This window comes from Gracilinanus agilis, chromosome 1 (assembly GCF_016433145.1).
Source record: "Gracilinanus agilis isolate LMUSP501 chromosome 1, AgileGrace, whole genome shotgun sequence".
Taxonomy (NCBI): Eukaryota; Metazoa; Chordata; class Mammalia; order Didelphimorphia; family Didelphidae; genus Gracilinanus; species Gracilinanus agilis.
In genome coordinates, this window is record NC_058130.1 from 75,544,137 (window position 1) to 75,562,323 (window position 18,187).

Genomic DNA, 18,187 nt, shown 5'->3' on the forward strand with positions numbered 1-18,187 from the left:
TAAATGGGCAAGAGACATGAATAGGCAATTTTCAGGTAAAGAAATCAAAAGTATCAATAAGCACATGAGAAAGTGTTCCAAATCTCTAATAATTAGAGAAATGCAAATCAAAACAACTCTGAGGTATCACCTCACACCTAGCAGATTGGCTAAAATGAAAGAAGGGGAGAGTAATGAATGTTGGAGGGGATGTGGCAAAATTGGGACATTAATGCATTGCTGGTGGAGCTGTGAACTGATCCAACCATTCTGGCTGGCAATTTGGAACTATGCTCAAAGGGCTATAAAAGAATGCCTGCCCTTTGATCCAGCCATACCATTGTTGTGTTTGTACCCCAAGGAGATCATAGATAAACAGACTTGTACGAAAATATTTATAGCTGTGCTTTTTGTGGTGGCAAAAATGAGGGTATGCCCTTCAATTGGGGTATGGCTGAACAAATTGTGGCATATGCTGGTGATGGAATACTACTGGGCTCAAAGGAATAATAAACAAGAGGAATTCCATGTGAACTGGAAAGACCTCCTGGAATTGATGCAGAGTGAAAGGAGCAGAGCCAAAAGAACATTGTACACAGAGACTGATACACTGCGGTAAAATCAAATGTAATGGACTTCTGTACTAGCAGCAATGCAATGACCCAGGACAATTCTGAGGGAATTTATGGAAAAGACTGCTACCCACATTCAGAGGAAGTATTACAGGAGTGGAAACAGAAGAAAAACCACTGCTTGAACACATGGGTTGAGGCGGACATGATTGGGGATGTAGACTCGAAACTACCACACCAATGCAACTATCAACAATTTGGAAATAGGTCTTGATCAATGTTACTTGTTAAAACCAGTAGAAATACACATCAGCCATGGGGAGAGGGGGGATTCGGGGGGTTGAAGGGGAAAGTAAGAGCATGAATTATGTAACCATGTTAACTTTTCAAAAAAAATCATAAATGTTTAAAAAAAAGGATGGTACTGGCTAAGAGACAGAAGGGAGGATCAATGGAATAGACTTGGGGTAAGTGAACTCAGCAAGACATTCCATGATAAACCAATAGAGCCCAACATTTGGGACAAAAATCCACTATTTATTTAGTGTTATAATGTTCACACTGCTTTTACAGATATTGTCTCATTTTAACCCCACAAGAACCTTGGGAGGTAGTTATTATTATTATCTTCAATTTTAGATGAAGAAATTAAGGCAAATAACTTGTCCATGTTCATATTGAATGTGTCTGAGACCAGATCTGAACTCAAGTCTTCTAACTCTTGGCCACGTTTGCTATTCACCTCATCACCAAGTTGCCTAGCTAAAATATTCTGCTAGAATAAGCCCTGGTATTAGAATTAGAGGTCTAAGCCCCAGCCTACTAGTTTATAGCTGTATAACCTTGGAGAAATAATTTATCCTAACCCTTATTTTCCTTATCTGAGAAACCTATTTATGAATGAGAAAAGAGTATATTAGTTATTGTACAAAATGAAATTCTAGGAATGATTAGATGCAATAATATTTATACAGTGCTATATAATTTTAAAGTGTGATGTAAATTTGAATTGTTATTATTGTTATTATTATTACTTGTTCATGAACAGCTGCATACACATGTTAATGAAGCATTTTCTTCATCCTGTCTGGCGTGTTTCAGATGGAATTTTTATTACTTAAATAAAGTTTACATTTTATGATGACATTGATTTTAAGCAGTTATCACTTCATCATTATGTGTGCATAATTAGAAGACTGGAGACAGCCCAGAAGACTCCCTGAAATAAATACATGAGCTTCTTAGCTTGTATACATGCTCCTGAATCCTTCTCAGTTATTTAAACAACAACTGTGACCTGTCAGCTTATGTTATCAGAATGAGCACAAATTAATGAGAAGAACTTAAGGGAAAATAGGGACAAGGACAATGGGAAAAGAAAGAGTAAAGAGGAGTTGATAATTGGTCAGAAGTAGATGCCATGAAACTGCCCAAACCAAATAGAGAGCATTAATGAGTTTCTGAAATAGAGGAAGGGGCAATTAAAGAAATAAGGTATATTTACAAAGAAAGATGGTGGAGTACTAAAGACTTATTCCTCAGTATTAGACTTTTGCCCAAGACTATTCATAACTCTAAACTCCATAAATTCAGATTTATGTATTTTTTGTGAAGTTCTTTGTTTCTTTTATATTTACTTATTTTCATTAAAGGTTAACTAAAGATATTTGGCACAGGCTCCAAAACAACTGAATAAGACAAAGAGGCAGGGTGTGGTGTTGTCATGGTGTTTAAAATTCAAATATGACCAAATTACCTTGGGAATAGAATTCTAGAACTCAGAAATATTGTAATATTTTATTGCTTTATTCCAACCTTATACCTTTCATTTATGAAGCTCTGGGCAATTTTAAAGCTTTAAAGTTAAACATTCAGATTAATCATCCCAATTCTCCAAGGTAGTGTATAGAATGTTGAGAAAGTATTTTGAATCTAAAAGGAAAAAGGGAAGAAAAGAATTCATTGATTCGACAGATAATCTGCTCTTCATGATTTTAACCATGGTTTCTCATCAAACATTTTTTTTGCTTCTTAGATTTTGAAGTCTAACTTTGGAGAGAATCATAATATCAGAATAGATGTAGAAATGAAATGAACCAAAGAGGTCATTTATTATTTTCTTCCTTCATTTTACATCAGCCCAAGGTCTCTCGGGTAAATCAATCAATAGAAGAGGCAGGACTTGAATTCAGATCTCCCACCTATAAATTCTGAAATATGTCCATTAAATAATGCTAAAAACTGCAAGAATGAACAAAACTGCTAGAAATTAACACAAGCTGTACAGGAGTACATGATGCGTATTACAATCTATTATTTCAAAAATCAAATTAGGTTCCCACTTTGATCTCTCTTTGATATTTTTTCTGGCCTAATTTCATGCTTCCCTTCTTGATTCATTATTGTCTCAGGCAATGTAGAGCTACTACAATTTGTAAGAATCATTCAACAAGCATTTTTTGTTTGTTTGTTTCTTTTTTTAACCCTTAACTTCTGTGTATTGACTTATAGGTGGAAGAGTGGTAAGGGTAGGCAATGGGGGTCAAGTGACTTGCCCAGGGTCACACAGCTGGGAAGTGTCTGAGGCCGGATTTGAACCTAGGACCTCCCGTCTCCAGGCCTGGCTCTCAATCCACTGAGCTACCCAGCTGCCCCCTCAACAAGCATTTTTAAAAATGCTTTACTCCCAAACATCAATGTTATGAAGAAAATAATGTTTTAGGATGGCAAACTTGGAAATGAATTGTGGACTGGAGGTGGAAAGAGAATGGAAGGAAACTGATTAAAATATTATTGCAATGAGCTAGAATTCAAATGATTTTTGGAACCAGGCAGAACTTCACTTTTCTATCTCTTGATCCACCCTACAGAAATTATTTTATTCTCAAACTCTTCCCTCTGAAAATCATTTAGTTGACTTCCTACTGAAACAGTCAGATTATAGATTAAATGGAAAAAAAAACTGCTCTGGTATGGGAAGCTATTCCTGATAGTGCCTTAAAATATCTTACATCAGAACTCTACAATCTGAAATCACTTAAATGAAAACAACTCATATATTATCTATGATTCAGTAAGAAGTGGTAAATGGGAGAAGTAAAAGGTATGGGATTTTATACAGAGAAGTGAAATGTCAATTTGACTCATTAGAAGTTTAAGTTTTTCTAAGAGTTATTCTTTAATTAAATATAATTTATTAATGAGGTCTTTTTTTAAAACCCTTAACTTGTGTGTATTGGCTCCTAGGTGGAAGAGTGTTAAGGGTAGGCAATGGGGGTCAAGTGACTTGCCCAGGGTCACACAGCTGGGAAGTGTCTGAGGCTGGATTTGAACCTAGGACCTCCCGTCTCTAGGCCTGACTCTCAATCCACTGAGCCACCCAGCTGCCCCAATGAGGTCTTATATGAGCCTAATCCTGTGTTAGGCATCAAAAATTCAAAGACAAAAATGAAAGCAGGCTCCATCACCATGTAACATATATTTTTCCAGGATAAACAATGAATGCAAATTTAAGCGTATACACATATAGTTCAAATTTACAAAGTTATTAATGTGAGGGGGTACTATTAATCAGATGGTTCATGGTTGGTCTTATAGAAGAAGTGGCACTTGAGCCGATTTTTGAAAGAAAAAACTTATTTTATGAGGCAAAAATAAGCATTCCAAATTTGTAGAACAGGGTAAAGGAACTTGTTCAAAATGTCAGAGATGGGAGATAGAGTTATATGTGAGAAGTATGCAAATAAAACCAATTTGGCTGAACAAATAAGTGCATTAAGAAGATCAGAAGATATTACCTAACCAGCACTTGTTAATGATCACTTTGTAAATTGAGTATGGAAGGAACTGATATGGAGCCTGTTGAGGTAAGGAGATGCCCATTAGAAGGCTACTGCAATAGAAAGTAGAGGTACTAAGTGGTGAGGGCCTGCACCAATGTTTCAATAGGGTCACAGAGAACAAGGAGTATATAAGAGAAATATCATGAGGGCAAAATCAATAGGACTTGAAAATAAGTTGGATTAAGATGTAAGAGTGAGTGAGGGGGGCAGCTGGGTAGCTCAGTGGAGTGAGAGTCAGGCCTAGAGACAGGAGGTCCTAGGTTCAAACCCGGCCTCAGCCACTTCCCAGCTGTGTGACCCTGGGCAAGTCACTTGACCCCCATTGCCCACCCTTACAAATATTCCACCTATGAGACAATACACCAAAGTACAAGGGTTTAAAAAAAAAGAAAAAAAGAGTGAGTGAGGGACTAAAGAAGATACCTAGGTTGCTAGCTTAGATAATTGGAAAGATGGTGGTCATATCAATATTAATAGGAGAATTGAAAGGAAAGGGTTTTGGCGGGGTTGGGGATGGATTTAGTTGTGTCCATTTTAAGGTCAAGATGTTTATGGTCAAGATGTTTATGGGACAATCAATTTGAGATGTCCAATGAATAGCAAGAGATACAAACTGGAGGACAGGAGAGATGAGCTAGTCAGTTATTGGCTAGCTGTTATTATTAATATTATATAATATATAATATACTGATATACTATCATAATATAAAATAAAAATATAATTAATATTAATATACTATTTAATATTTAAATATTAGGTAATATTTAAATGCCAACAAAGAATGATATTATATATTATCGTGTTAGTAACTGATGTTTCAGTGGAGACAAGACCCAGTGGGCTTCAATGATAGTTGAAGCTGATAGGATGATAATCAGATAGTGGATGGTAAACTTTTGGCAATGCAAAAAAGTTTCCTGAAGGTAAGAGGCAAAATGAACAGTTAAAGAAAAGATGCAATGCAAATGGATAGTGCCTACTTCAAATGAGAAGAAACAGGAAAAAGTGATATTTTGGTTGTCAGAATTGGAAATGAGGGAGTTATCATCAAGNTTATATATATATATATATATATATATATATGTGTGTGTGTGTGTGTGTGTGCGTATATATTGTATAGTGGTTTCATTTCTATTTGTTTAGATGACTTTCCCTTTGTTCCTCCTCATTAAATTTTAAAAAAATATAAAAAAGTACATTGTGCACAAATATTATGGAAATTGAAATCAGAATTATAAATTAGGTAATATTGTGTTCACAGTGAAACAATCAACTAGTGTATCCCATTAGTTTGTTTATAATTAGCGCCTGAGCATAGCACATGAAGCAAAGAAAACATACCACAAACAAAAATATTGCTAATAACAAACAAAAATTAAATCAGCTGATGTTTTCGATTTATATTCAAAACTCCTTGGTCTGATTTTTAAATTTTTCACTAGTGTTTTCATGGTTTGATTCCAACACGAAATAGCAATGAAATCACCATCACAGTCTCAGTTCTATTTTTAAAAAATGTATGATCAAACTATTTAAAAACATAAGATTAAACATAAAAACTTGACAATAGAAGATAAAGAAAACACAAAAATAATCAATTTCGAGATTGGGTAAGAGAAAGTCCAATATATTACTGTGGAGTACTTTCTATGAGTACATCTAGTTTCCTGGCATTGAGGAGTTAGCAAAGCAGGACTGATCTATTTGTTAGCAGGAGTGAAATATGTAACAACACCCTTTTCAGTCTTGCCATAAGAGTGGTAGCAACCATTGTTATCAATCTGATAAAAACCAAAAACTAGACTGGGCCTTTAAGCCTCTAAGGCTACTTTTGGTTCACACAATCCCAGATCCTTAGCAGCATATATCCGTTTATACATACCCTTTACTAGCTAAACAAATTTAATTTACATTGCAAGAACATTCATTTTTTTCATACAATTCAACAAACATTTATTGTCTATCCTTTGCTAAGTGAGTGGGAAGTGCAGTATGAAGAACCTGGTTGGAAGTCAAGAGTCCTTGAATTGATATCAGGTTTTTTAAACATTCTAGAAAATAGGAAAGTGACCTGATTTCTAAGTGTTCTAGGCAGTATCGGTGGCTTATGTGTTTCTGCTTTGTATCAGTGGAAGGCAATTACTCTGTAGGAATTCCTTATTCTTATAGAATCACGGATATTGCCAATAATACAAAAGATAAACAAATATGGTTAATGAAGCGTATTCGAGAGTTACTGGAAGTACAAAGTCAAAAATGAAACAGTCCCTGTCTCACAGAACTTAACATCTTTCTGAGATTTGCCCTATATTTTAAATCAGTGGTCATAGGGGAGATACTCTTAGACCTGGAAAGAAACTTAAAGATAATGATCAATTAATACTCTAAATTAACAGGTAAAAGAAAAAAAAAACAAAACAAAACTAAAGTTCATTAAAATAAAATGACCTATTGCAAGTTCATAGTGCCTCTATAAGTCATACATAGACTCCCCACAAAACCAGGACTAAATTCAGGTCTCTTTAAACCTCATTAATTGATTCTATTCTATAGAGTGCTATGAAATCTCTTAAGTAGAAAACTTTGGGATTGTAAAAACAAACAAAAAAAAAAGAAGTTAAAGTTTGTTCATGATTTTTTTTCTATTTCTGAAAATAAACTTTATATTTTGTGTATTATTAAAATCATCTCTGAAATCTCTCCTCCAGCTTCTCCCAGGGAGTTAGATCATATAATAAATAAGACAAAAAATAGTAAAATATCAATTAAAACATCAATATGTTAAAGAAACACTGAAAATACTTGTAGGTTACCCAGTCATGGCCTTCCCAGTGCTATAGAGGGATAGGGTAGAGGTATCTTCTCAGCTCCCTGTTTTCAAGCCATGTTTATTTTTGCAATTTTGCAACACTCACTTTTGATACTTTTAGTTGTTCTTGCCAACTACATTGGTGTAGTCATTTTATAAACTGTTTTCATGGCTCTACTAACTTTACTTTTTTTCACTATATATAGATTTGTCTATGCTTCTCTTTATTCATCATATTTTACATTTCTTACAGTATAGTAAGATTCTATGCCTCTAATAAATCAAAATGTGTTTAGCTTACTGCAATGTGTATCTACTTCATTTCAAATTCTTTATTCTGCAATAAATTGTGATGAAATATTTTGGCATATATTATAATTTGCTTGTTATTAATGGCTTCCTTGGGATGTATACCTGGTAATTGAGTCTCTGGATCAAAATGTATTGATGTTTAATGGTTTTATTTTTTAAATACCAAATTGCTTTCCAAACTGGTTTAACTAATTCATAACTGCACTCTCAGTTTGCAAATTAGTGAATCTGTTTTCCCACAATCTTACCAAAATTTAACGTTCTCACCTATTATCATATTTGCCAATTTTCTAGGTATTAGGTAAACCTTAGGGTTGATTTGATTTTCATTTATTTTTAGTAGTAATGATATGGGGCATTCTTGCATGAGTTTTTTAATAGTTTTCAATTCTTCCTTTATGAACTGTTTGTTAATATTCTTTGACCATTTATTTACTAGAGAATGGATTTTGGTTACATATCTTGCTTTAGTAGATAGATTTCCAAATATTTTATGAATTTTATAGTTATTTAGAAAGTGATTTTCATTTCTGTTATTGCATCTTGGATTTAATTATTACTGTATATAAATACTGTTGATTTTAAGGGATTCTTTTCTAGCTTTTAGCTTCCTTAAAACTATTATCTAGATTAGTTGATTACCTAAGATATTCTACATAAACCAGCAGGCCAATGGTAAAAATGTTATCTCCTCACATCTTTACAATTTTTTTTCTTGCCTCATTTTTATTTCTAACATTTTCAGAACTATTTTAAATAATTATATGAAGAGTGGGCATCATTACTTTAATGCTATAATTATTCGTAAAGTCTCTAATGTATTCATTATGCATACAATACTTAATTTTATCTTTGAGGCTTTTCATGGTATATCTTTTAAAATGTCCCTTTATGCCTATATTTTGTATATTCTTTTAAAAATCATAAATGAATGTTTTACTTTGTTGAAGGCTTTTTTCTGCATCGATTAAGAAAATAATTTGATCTTACATTTTTTTGCAAATCAGTTCTCCATGGAACACAATAATAGTCTAACAAAGCATTGATTGAATTGTATCATTTTAAAAAGTTGTTCAAATTTGGTCATAAGGAGTGATACTAGAAGCAAATTAGGGGAGCATTGAATAGTTTACATGTCATATTAATGATAATGAAAGAATTTATGACCAAACAAGGGGCAGAGAACATTACATGATGCAAAATAGTTAATTTTGATTACATTAAATTAAAAAGGTTTTGAAGAAACAAAATCATTGCAACCCAGATTACAAGGAAAACAGAAAACTGGAGAAATCTTTGCAAAGTGTCACTGATAAATGTCTTATTACCAGATATAGAGAGAATTGTGTCATTTTAAAGAACACAACTCATTCTTCAATGGATAAATGATTGAACGGTGTAAATAGGCAATTTTCAGATAAAAAAAACTATCTATAGTCATATAAAAATTCCAAATCACTACTGATTAGAGAAATGCAAATTAAAACAACTCTGAGGTACCACCTAACATTCATCAGATTGGCTAATATTACAGAGAAGGAAAATGATGAATGTTGGAGGGGATATAGGAAAACTGGGAAATTAATAGACTGATGTTGGAGTTGTCAACTGATCCAACCATTCTGGAGAACAATTTGGAACCATGTCTAAAGGGATATAAAACTTTCCATAGTCTTTGATCTACCAACACCACTACTTGGTCTGTAGAACAATAACATTAAAAAAGTTAAAATGGACCAATTTGTACAAAATATTTATAGTAGGTACTTATGTATGTAATGCAGAGATGCATTCAAGGCTTTTACACTTGCAAAACCTAACTGTAGAACTTCTGGCAGTTGGCCAGCCTTAGAACTCTGACAAAGTTCAGTTGGTCCCAGAAGCTTGTGAAGAGTGGAGGGGTGACTGGGCTCTGCCTTCGAGCTGAAACCTTGCCTCGAATCTGTGCTTTTGTCTTTGGATTTTTGGAGCTTAGCTAACTTCTCTGGACCTTCCCTATTCCATTCCCCTATTACCTTCCCAATTTTCCTGTGGGCTTTGAGAGAAGGGTGGATTTTGGGGTTGTAGCAATTAGACTTTGAGGATTTAGTTCCCCATAGATAAGTAGGGCTTACCCTTGAAACAAACTATCCCTTGATTTATTGTTTTAGTACTCCCTAACCTCAAGGGCAGCCAAACTTCTCCCTAACCTCAAGGGCAGTAGGCTCTCTCTCAGTCCAAGCCATTCCTGTGACCCTCCCCCACCTGGAGCTTGTCCCTAGAGGCTGTTAGGGAAACCTTGTACCCCTCTTTCCTTGATAATCAACCCTGAAACTTTAATAAACCTCATTGTTACCTATTCAAATTCTTTACTAAATCATTGGCTCAAAGATAAGTGAAGGTTGAAAGAGGGAAGGAACTATTCTCTTGAATTTCCTGAGGGAAACTGGGAGGAAGTAGTTGTCTCTATACTTCCTTCTGGAAAACCTTCAGTTTCACTGACAGGGAGGAGCCTCAGGACTCCTTGTTTGTGGACTTGAGAAACTGACTAGAAAGCCCTCTAGTCAGATTCAAACCACTTCTGCCTGCCCTAACCTTTGTGTTTGTAGAAATACCATTTTCTCTGGAAGAGTCCAGCCATCCTTCCCCAGCAACCTCTGTCTCTCCTCTGAGGGTTTCCCTGTTACAGCTACCTCCCCTAATTACCTCATCATCGCCCTTACTGTTCATTTTACTACCTTGCCTTCTATTTCCCTAAACTCAGCCATTCCCTTACATCTCTCCTTACCACCTCAATCCACTATTGCACCCTCCTTTCCCACCAAAGGACCAAAACCCCTATTTGCCTTTTCTTATTATCCTTTATTACACGTAGTGGCAAAAAATTAGAAATTGAGGGAATGGCCATCAATTGGTGAATGTCTGGAAAATATGTAGAATATGACTGTAAGGGAATATTATTGTACTATGAGAAATGATGAGAAGAATGATTTGAGGAAAAGCTTGGAAAAACTTATGTGAACTGATGCAAAGTGAAGTGAACAGAACAAGGAGAGCATTATACATAGTAGAAACAAAAATGCATGAGGATCAACTGTTATTAAATTAGCTTTTATCAGCAATACAATGATTTAAAACAATTCCCAAGGAAAAACAATTTCCTGAGGCAGTTTCTCTGGTAAAGGTACATTACTTAACAAGAATAGGGAAATGACTCACATCTTAAGTCTTAATCAAGGGCAACTATATTGCTCAAACAATTAATCTTAGGAATAGATGATGAAATGCAAGCATTGGACATAAGCTCACAGAAAGGTCATCTTTCACTGTAGCCAGAGGAAAGGTCAATTATCAGTTATGACACAGAGATTGTTGGTTTTCCTAGACATCTTTAAACAAATATAAGTTGCTTCTCTATGGAAAAATGGAACCTTACTTGAAGGAAGGAAGGAAGGAAGGAAGGAAGGAAGGAAGGAAGGAAGGAAGGAAGGAAGGAAGGAAGGAAGGAAGGAAGGAGGAAAGGGAAGGAAGAAGTGATAGAGGGATGGGAAAGGAATGGAACGGAAGGGATGGGAAAGGAAAGAAGAGAGGGGAAAAAGAAGAAATTCTGATACCTTTGAAAGTCAGTGTTTATGTAACTTAAAAAACCAGTGTCAGTATATTCAAGAATTAATGCATTAACGTCTAAAAATATAGAAAATAGGAAAAAATGAATCCCATTTCTATGAAGTGCTTTAATACCTTTAGAGAGCATTATTGATTTTTAGGTACATGTATTACATGTGGGTAGGAAAGCAGCAGTAGCTAAAGCAATACATCAAGATTTAATCATACCTTCCAGCTGGGCTGTATGCTCTGGTATTAAAATGTCATATTTTTTCTGGACTTTATATATGGTACATCATTCTGAGTTTATTAGTCTTACCTCAGCATAGCCAAAAGGAAGATTCTGACCCAATACATAGATGATGGCCTTTGTTTAAGTTCTGGCATGGTTACGCTATGTCTACACGGCCTAAGCAAAGTGGATACTTTGATGAATTCATGATCTGAATGGTATCATTGTGACTTATTCAGGGTAAGGGACTTCCAAAAGGTTAATGGAATGTCAGATATACAGAACATGTAATTTTGGAAACTTTTCCTCAAAAATCACCTTTTAAAAAAACCTTAACTTCTACCTTAGAATCAATATTGTGTACTGGTTCCAAGACAGAAGACTAGTAAAGGTAAGAAAATCGGGGTTAAGTGATTTGCCCAGGGTTACACAGCTAGGAAATGTCTGAGGTAAAATTTGAACCCAGGACTTCCTATATCTACACCTGACTCTTAAACCACTGAACCACCAAGTGCTCCTTGAAATCACCTTTTGAGATTGCTAATAGAATTATTATTTGTTTTTCAGTCACTTCAGTTTTATTTGACTCTGTGATTCCATTCGTAATTTTCTGGTAAAGATATTGGATTGGCTTACCATTTCCTTTTGCAGTTCATTTTACATATCAAGAAACATAACAAACAGGGTTATGTGACTTTCTCAGGTTCACACAGCTAGTAAGTGTCTGAGGTCAGATTTGAACTCAGGAAGATGAGTTCTCCTGATTCCAGGCCTGTTGCTCTATCCACTATGCAACCTAGCTATACCACAACTAAAGATTTTAATATTTTATGTTCTTTAACTCTATCTATATTAGGAAAGGCATGACTTACTTATTAGTTTTGTGTCATAATTATTCAAATATTATTATTCCCACTGTATATATGAGAAAACAGGGTCTCAGTGATAAAGTGAATGAACATTCATTGGCACAGCGCTGTATCAGAAACTTTTTGTGCCTCCAACAATGAATGCTTTTTCAGTTTTCGCTACATTATTCTACTGATTTAAATGCCTTGTTTTGTACCTAATTGTTCTTTTGGGCCATTTGAAGAAATTCACATTACTACAAGCAAGTACATCAGATTCACAGTTCAGAACCAATGCTCCAAAGCCAGGTCCAACCCTTGATTCCTGGCTATTGACTACACTAAGTTGAGGGAATTAAGAGGTTTTAAGCAATGCATTTCTTTTCTGCTTTCTAGTCTCATAGTTCTGAATAACTGGTTTGGATTCCTTTCTAAAATTTTTCATTTTCTAAAAATGGTGGTAATAATTTGCATGGAAATCTAGCATGACTAACATATGGTCAGCATGGTGGAGTTGTGAAGTGATCCAACCATTCTGGAAAGCAATTTGGAATTATGCCTAAAGGGCTTTAAAAGAATGCATGCCCTTTGATACAGCCATACCACTACTGGTTTTGTACCCCAAAGAGAAAATAAAAAAGGGTCATAGAAAAATATTCTTAGCCACATTCTTTGTGGTGTCAAAAATCAGAAAAATGAGAGGGTGTCCCTCAACTAAGAAAAGGCTCAACAAATTGTTGTATATGATGGTGATGGAATACTTTTGTGTCATAAAAATGATGAACTGCTTGATTTCTATAAGAACTGGAAAGGCCTCCATGAGCTGAGGCAAAGTGAAATGAGCAAAACCAAGAGAACATTGTACACAGAAAGTGAAACACTGTGGAACAATCCAATGTAATGGACTTTGGTACTAGTAGCAATACAATGATCCAGGACAATCCAGAGGGACTTATGAAAAAAAAATGCTATCCACATAGAGGGAAAGAACTGTGGGAATAAAAACACACAAGGAAAACATATGACTTATCACTTATTTATATGGGTATATGATTTGGGGTTTGGATTTTAAAAGATTACTCTATTATGAAAATGAATAATTTGGAAATAGATACTTGTATAACCCAGTGGAATTGCTTTTCAGCTCTGAGAGGGGAGAGGGAAGAGAGGGGAGAAAGAAAATTAATCATGTAAATGTGGAAAAATATTTAAAAATTAAATATGGAGCCAAACATATGGTCAGCATCCTCATAATCATATCTTCTTTGGCATAACAATTCATATGATTCCTAATTTCTATTATGTTAACCTACATTTAGTAGAATCTTTGATCTTGTTTACAATGCATTTCCTTTAGTGATCCCATACATTCATTTAATAATCCTTTAATAATAATAATAATAATCCTTTAATAATCCTGAAGATCTACCACATTTAAGGGATTCTGTTAAATGACTAAAATACATGACAATATGATTATTCATTATTCATATTGTATTATTCATATTGACAGATTCCTGCTCTTGTAATAAAAAAACCATAAATTTAAATCTTTCTTCTGATTCTTATTAGAAATTTCACTCAGAACAGGTCATCTAACCTCTTGGTGACTCAGGTAACTTTAGAAGACTAATCTATTAAGTTCCAGAGAGGTTTCCATCTTTTTCAATGGAGAGACTTTCTCTACCATGAAACCACAGACCATAGATATTTTAGCATATCAAAGTATTTTACAGTAAGGATATTTTATAGTATATCATCAAGCATTAGAATCATATCAAAAGTAATATCCACATTTATTTCAAGTTTCTTAGCAATTTATAGGATGCTATGCTATTGTAAGACTACCCAGAAAAGAAGTTGTTTCCTGTAGTGATGATAACTTCCTAACCCTCAGTAATTCCTAGAAGGGTCCTATGATATGACTGGCAAGGAAAATTGACCCTTAAACTCAGTTTCTGTACATAGTTCCATAACTATGATTTAACATCATGTCTGCTTTATTCTAAGAGATTTTAAATTCTCTCTAGCATGAATTTGAATCCAAGATTTGGTATTTCCCTTGAAATAACTGTGCTTACTCAAATTATATTTTCCTGATGACACTAAAAGTCAATATTTATAATAGCCACAGAATATTGTAATTTAAGTTCTACATAGTAGACAAATGCAGAACTCTGCATACAAAGGATTTATTAGGTCTCAGCACTAGGGTTTAAAGTCACAAGGATAGTCCTAGGGCAATGGAATTTCAGGGATGGCAAAGGCAGACCACAAAATAGTAGTTGAAAAAATTTTAAAGCAATGCTTTTATATTTGCCCTTTTTCAAGTATGCTATTTCTTTGTCACAGTTTAGTTTTAGTCTTCATGTTGTTTTTTTTTAGTTAAAGCAGATTTGAAATTTATGGCTTTGTAATAGAAAAATGATATGCATCTTCAGTTCTGTTCATTTTAGATAAATAACTCAGTCCTGAAATTCTATTTAAATCCTACACCACTTTAAGACATTACACAAATGCCCATCAGACTAAGTCAACAACATTGAGGTTTTTCCCTCAAGAAGGAAACCTAGAGATAGGAGGAGGATGTTATCATTTTTATATTAAAATGGCATAGTACTAGTTTGGAAATTGTATATGACAAACACCTTCAACTTGCTCCTTATGTGACTACCAGTGTGAATTTCAAAGATGTTTGGCTAAGGTCAAGGTTACATTCTATGATGAGGCAATGTTATTTTCCATAGTAGAGGAAAGCCATTGGTCCCAGAAGAACATATACTGACTGATATGTTATCATAAAAGCTTTTAGTATTATATGTTCTTTCAATCTGGCTATATTTGAAAATGCCTGATTAACCCATTAATTTTATGTCTCTTATAATTTATTCATTTTTGGCAGTGAGAGAATATGAATATTTTACAATGAAATGGAAAATAGGACAAAGTTTATACAGACATATTCTGAACAAAAAGAATGTGTTGACTGTTACTGGAAAAAAAATTACCTATGTGTTTCTATGATTACTTGAAATATTCATTTCTTTCCCTATTGCTTTAGATCATCCCCTCACTACAATAAAGAACACATCATTTTTATTCATCTTCTGCATCTAAAAAATTATTTTGTAAATATTTATTAAAAACAATTTTCTCAATCTAACAGTCAGACTCCTCTCTGCTGCTGACAGTGCTCCCTGAGTCTTCACAGATGGTTCTTAGTGAAGCTCTGGAAGGCTGCTAAAAATCAAGGTGAGTTAAAAAAAGTGGTCAGTCCTCAAAAGGCAATAGAAGACAGTGAGGATGGGGACATGTCAGAAGATAAAAAGGAAATAAGTGGAGAAGTAGTTGAAGTCCTCAGAAGAAGGACAAGAAGGCTTTGGTTACAACAACAAAAACAAGACTGTGACTACCCCAGCCAGAAAAGCTGTCTTTGCTACTACATCTGCCAAGAAAGCAGTTGTGACTCCTGATAGGAAGGGCATTGTGACCTTAGAAAGTGACCACCTCCACCAAAGCTGTCATCACATCAGGTAAGAAAGGAGGTAAGGCAATAACCACCTCAGCTAAAGCAGAAGCAACCCCAGTCAAAGGGACAAAAAATGGAAAGAAAGCCAAGAAAGAGGACAGAGAATGTGAAATTGAAGAGGATGAAGAATTTGAGCCATCTAAAGTCACCAAAGTGAGAGCAGTTCCAGCTAAACAAGACTCTGAGGAAAAGGAGGACACTGATAAAGAGGAAGAAGATGAGAATGACTCTGAAGAAGAAATGGATACTTACCAAAGGGAAGGTTGTTTCTGTGAAAGCTGCCCATGCAAAAACCCAGGAATTGAAGGAAAAGAAAGAAGATGCAGATGAAGAGAAAGAGAAAATTCCCATCAAAGAAGCACCAGGAAAGACAAAAAAGAAAATGAGCAAACAGAAAGATCTCAAAAGAAAAAAAAAGAAAAAACCTAAATTGGAAGATGAAAAATTTACAGATTTCAATTTCTTTGCTGTAATCTGAACTTTAACCAAATTGCTTCTGAGCTAAAAACTGCCATAGCAGACTTCTTTGCAAAAAAGGACCTTACAGTTGTGGATGTCTCCATTGGTGCCTCAAGAAAGTTTGGCTACATGGAATTTCAATTTGTTGAAGGCATGGATGAATTTGATGAAGACCCAGGAACTCAGTGTTTCCAAAAGGCTTGACTCTTAAATGAATCTAGAAAAAACAAAAGAGAACAAGAAAGATAGAGATACAAAGATGCAACTTATCAAAATTCTATCATATAAAGTAATTCAGGGGGAACTCAAGGAAGTGTTTGAAGATGTTACTGAGATCTCATTTGTCTGCATCAAGATTGAATACCCAAAGGAACTGCCTACATTGAATTCGAGAAAGAAATAAATGTGGACAACAACTTGGAAAAGAAACAAGGGACTGAGAGGGATGATCTGGCACTCATTCTGGATTACACAGGGGAGAAAAGTCAAGGACAAGAGAATTCACAAGATGGGAAGAAGTAATAAGGTTGCAAGACAGTGGTGCTGAACAACCTTAACCACATCATCCCGGAGGAGAGTCTGCATAAAAATGTTTAAGAAAGCTGCTTGCTTCAGAACATCCAAGGCCAACTCAAATACTATGCACTCATCAGATTTGCCTCCATGGAGGATGCTGAAGAAGCTTTGAATTCTTGTAAGAGCACAGAAATTGAAGGTTGAAACATTCAGCTGGGTCTTGAGAGAGAAGACAGCAAATGAAGCCCCAAGGAACCAGTGTTATAAAATTATGCTGAAGACATGACAGAAGAAACATTGATAGATTCTTTTCATGGCTTACTAGGGGGCCAAAATAGTCACAGTGGTACAAGATCATCAAAGGGTTTGGTTTTGTCAACTCGTAAAATGATACCAAAGCTGCAAAAGATGGCAATGATGATGGGGAGATTGATGGAAACAAAGTCAATCTGGACCAGACCAGTGGTTTTGGAGGTTGAAGAAGTGGCAAAGGAGACTCAGGGGGCTCATAGGGCAGAAGTTGAGAAGGAATGTTTGGAGATTGGGGTGGTTTTCAATGAGGTTGAGAGGGAGGAAACATTAAGTTAAAAGGAAAGAAGATGAAGTTTGAATAATTCCTCCCTATTCTCTTTTCCCTTACCACTTGAATGGAGTCTAGGGGTCTTATGCTGTTGTCTAATCATTGACCGATCCTTTGAAGGACATTCCAAGACAAACATGCAATCCATAGGAGGTCCTCTTGTAAAAACTTGGATAACATTTCAAGGGAGATAGCATGTTGGTTTTGATGGGATGGACATTCCACGTACATTTTTTGCAGAGATAGGTGTTAGATGTGGGAGTTAACTATTTTGCCTATGATTTATTTGTCTTGAGTTTATAATGTTATATACCATATATAAAAACATTATTTCATAGAATAATAATTTTGGCCCTTCTCATTTCCTATTTTTTTCAGAGCTAATCTTTTGCTACTGTAGGAACAATTATGTATCCCAAAGATCATTAAATTTTTAACTTAAGTCATCTATTGGTCAATCATTTATCAAACCACTACCTATGTTATTGTTAATATTATTATTATTATTATATTTTAAGATTCTTTTCTTCATCTACTATTTTAGCCATCTTTTATCCCTGGTGAATTTTAAAATTTTAATTATAATAGTATGCAATGAAGGTTCAATGAAGCTTAGTGGTTAGAATGTTAGGCTTGGAATCAAGAAGAATTAAGGTCCAATTCTTCTGATGCTTTCAAGAAGAATGATGCTAAGCAAATAATTTAATCATCATATGCTTTAGAAAACTCCTTGGAACCCACCTTCGAAGATATAAAAAGATGGTAAACTTTGATTTTTTATTGCTGGAAGGAATCACTTTGTTCAAATCACTTTACAGAATTAACTCTTTATCAGTTCATTCCTCGTTATTATTCCTTCTTTAAGTCTTATGAGCACCAATACATCATCTAGGCCAGTGACTGTGAATCTATGGCACAGTTGC

At 34.8% G+C, this 18,187-nt stretch overlaps 1 pseudogene; it reads left to right on the forward strand.

The window, feature by feature from the left end:
* The window catches only part of LOC123247499, a 52,871-nt pseudogene extending 35,708 nt beyond the window's left edge, over window positions 1-17,163 (forward strand).
* The last annotated feature ends 1,024 nt before the right edge of the window (window positions 17,164-18,187 follow it).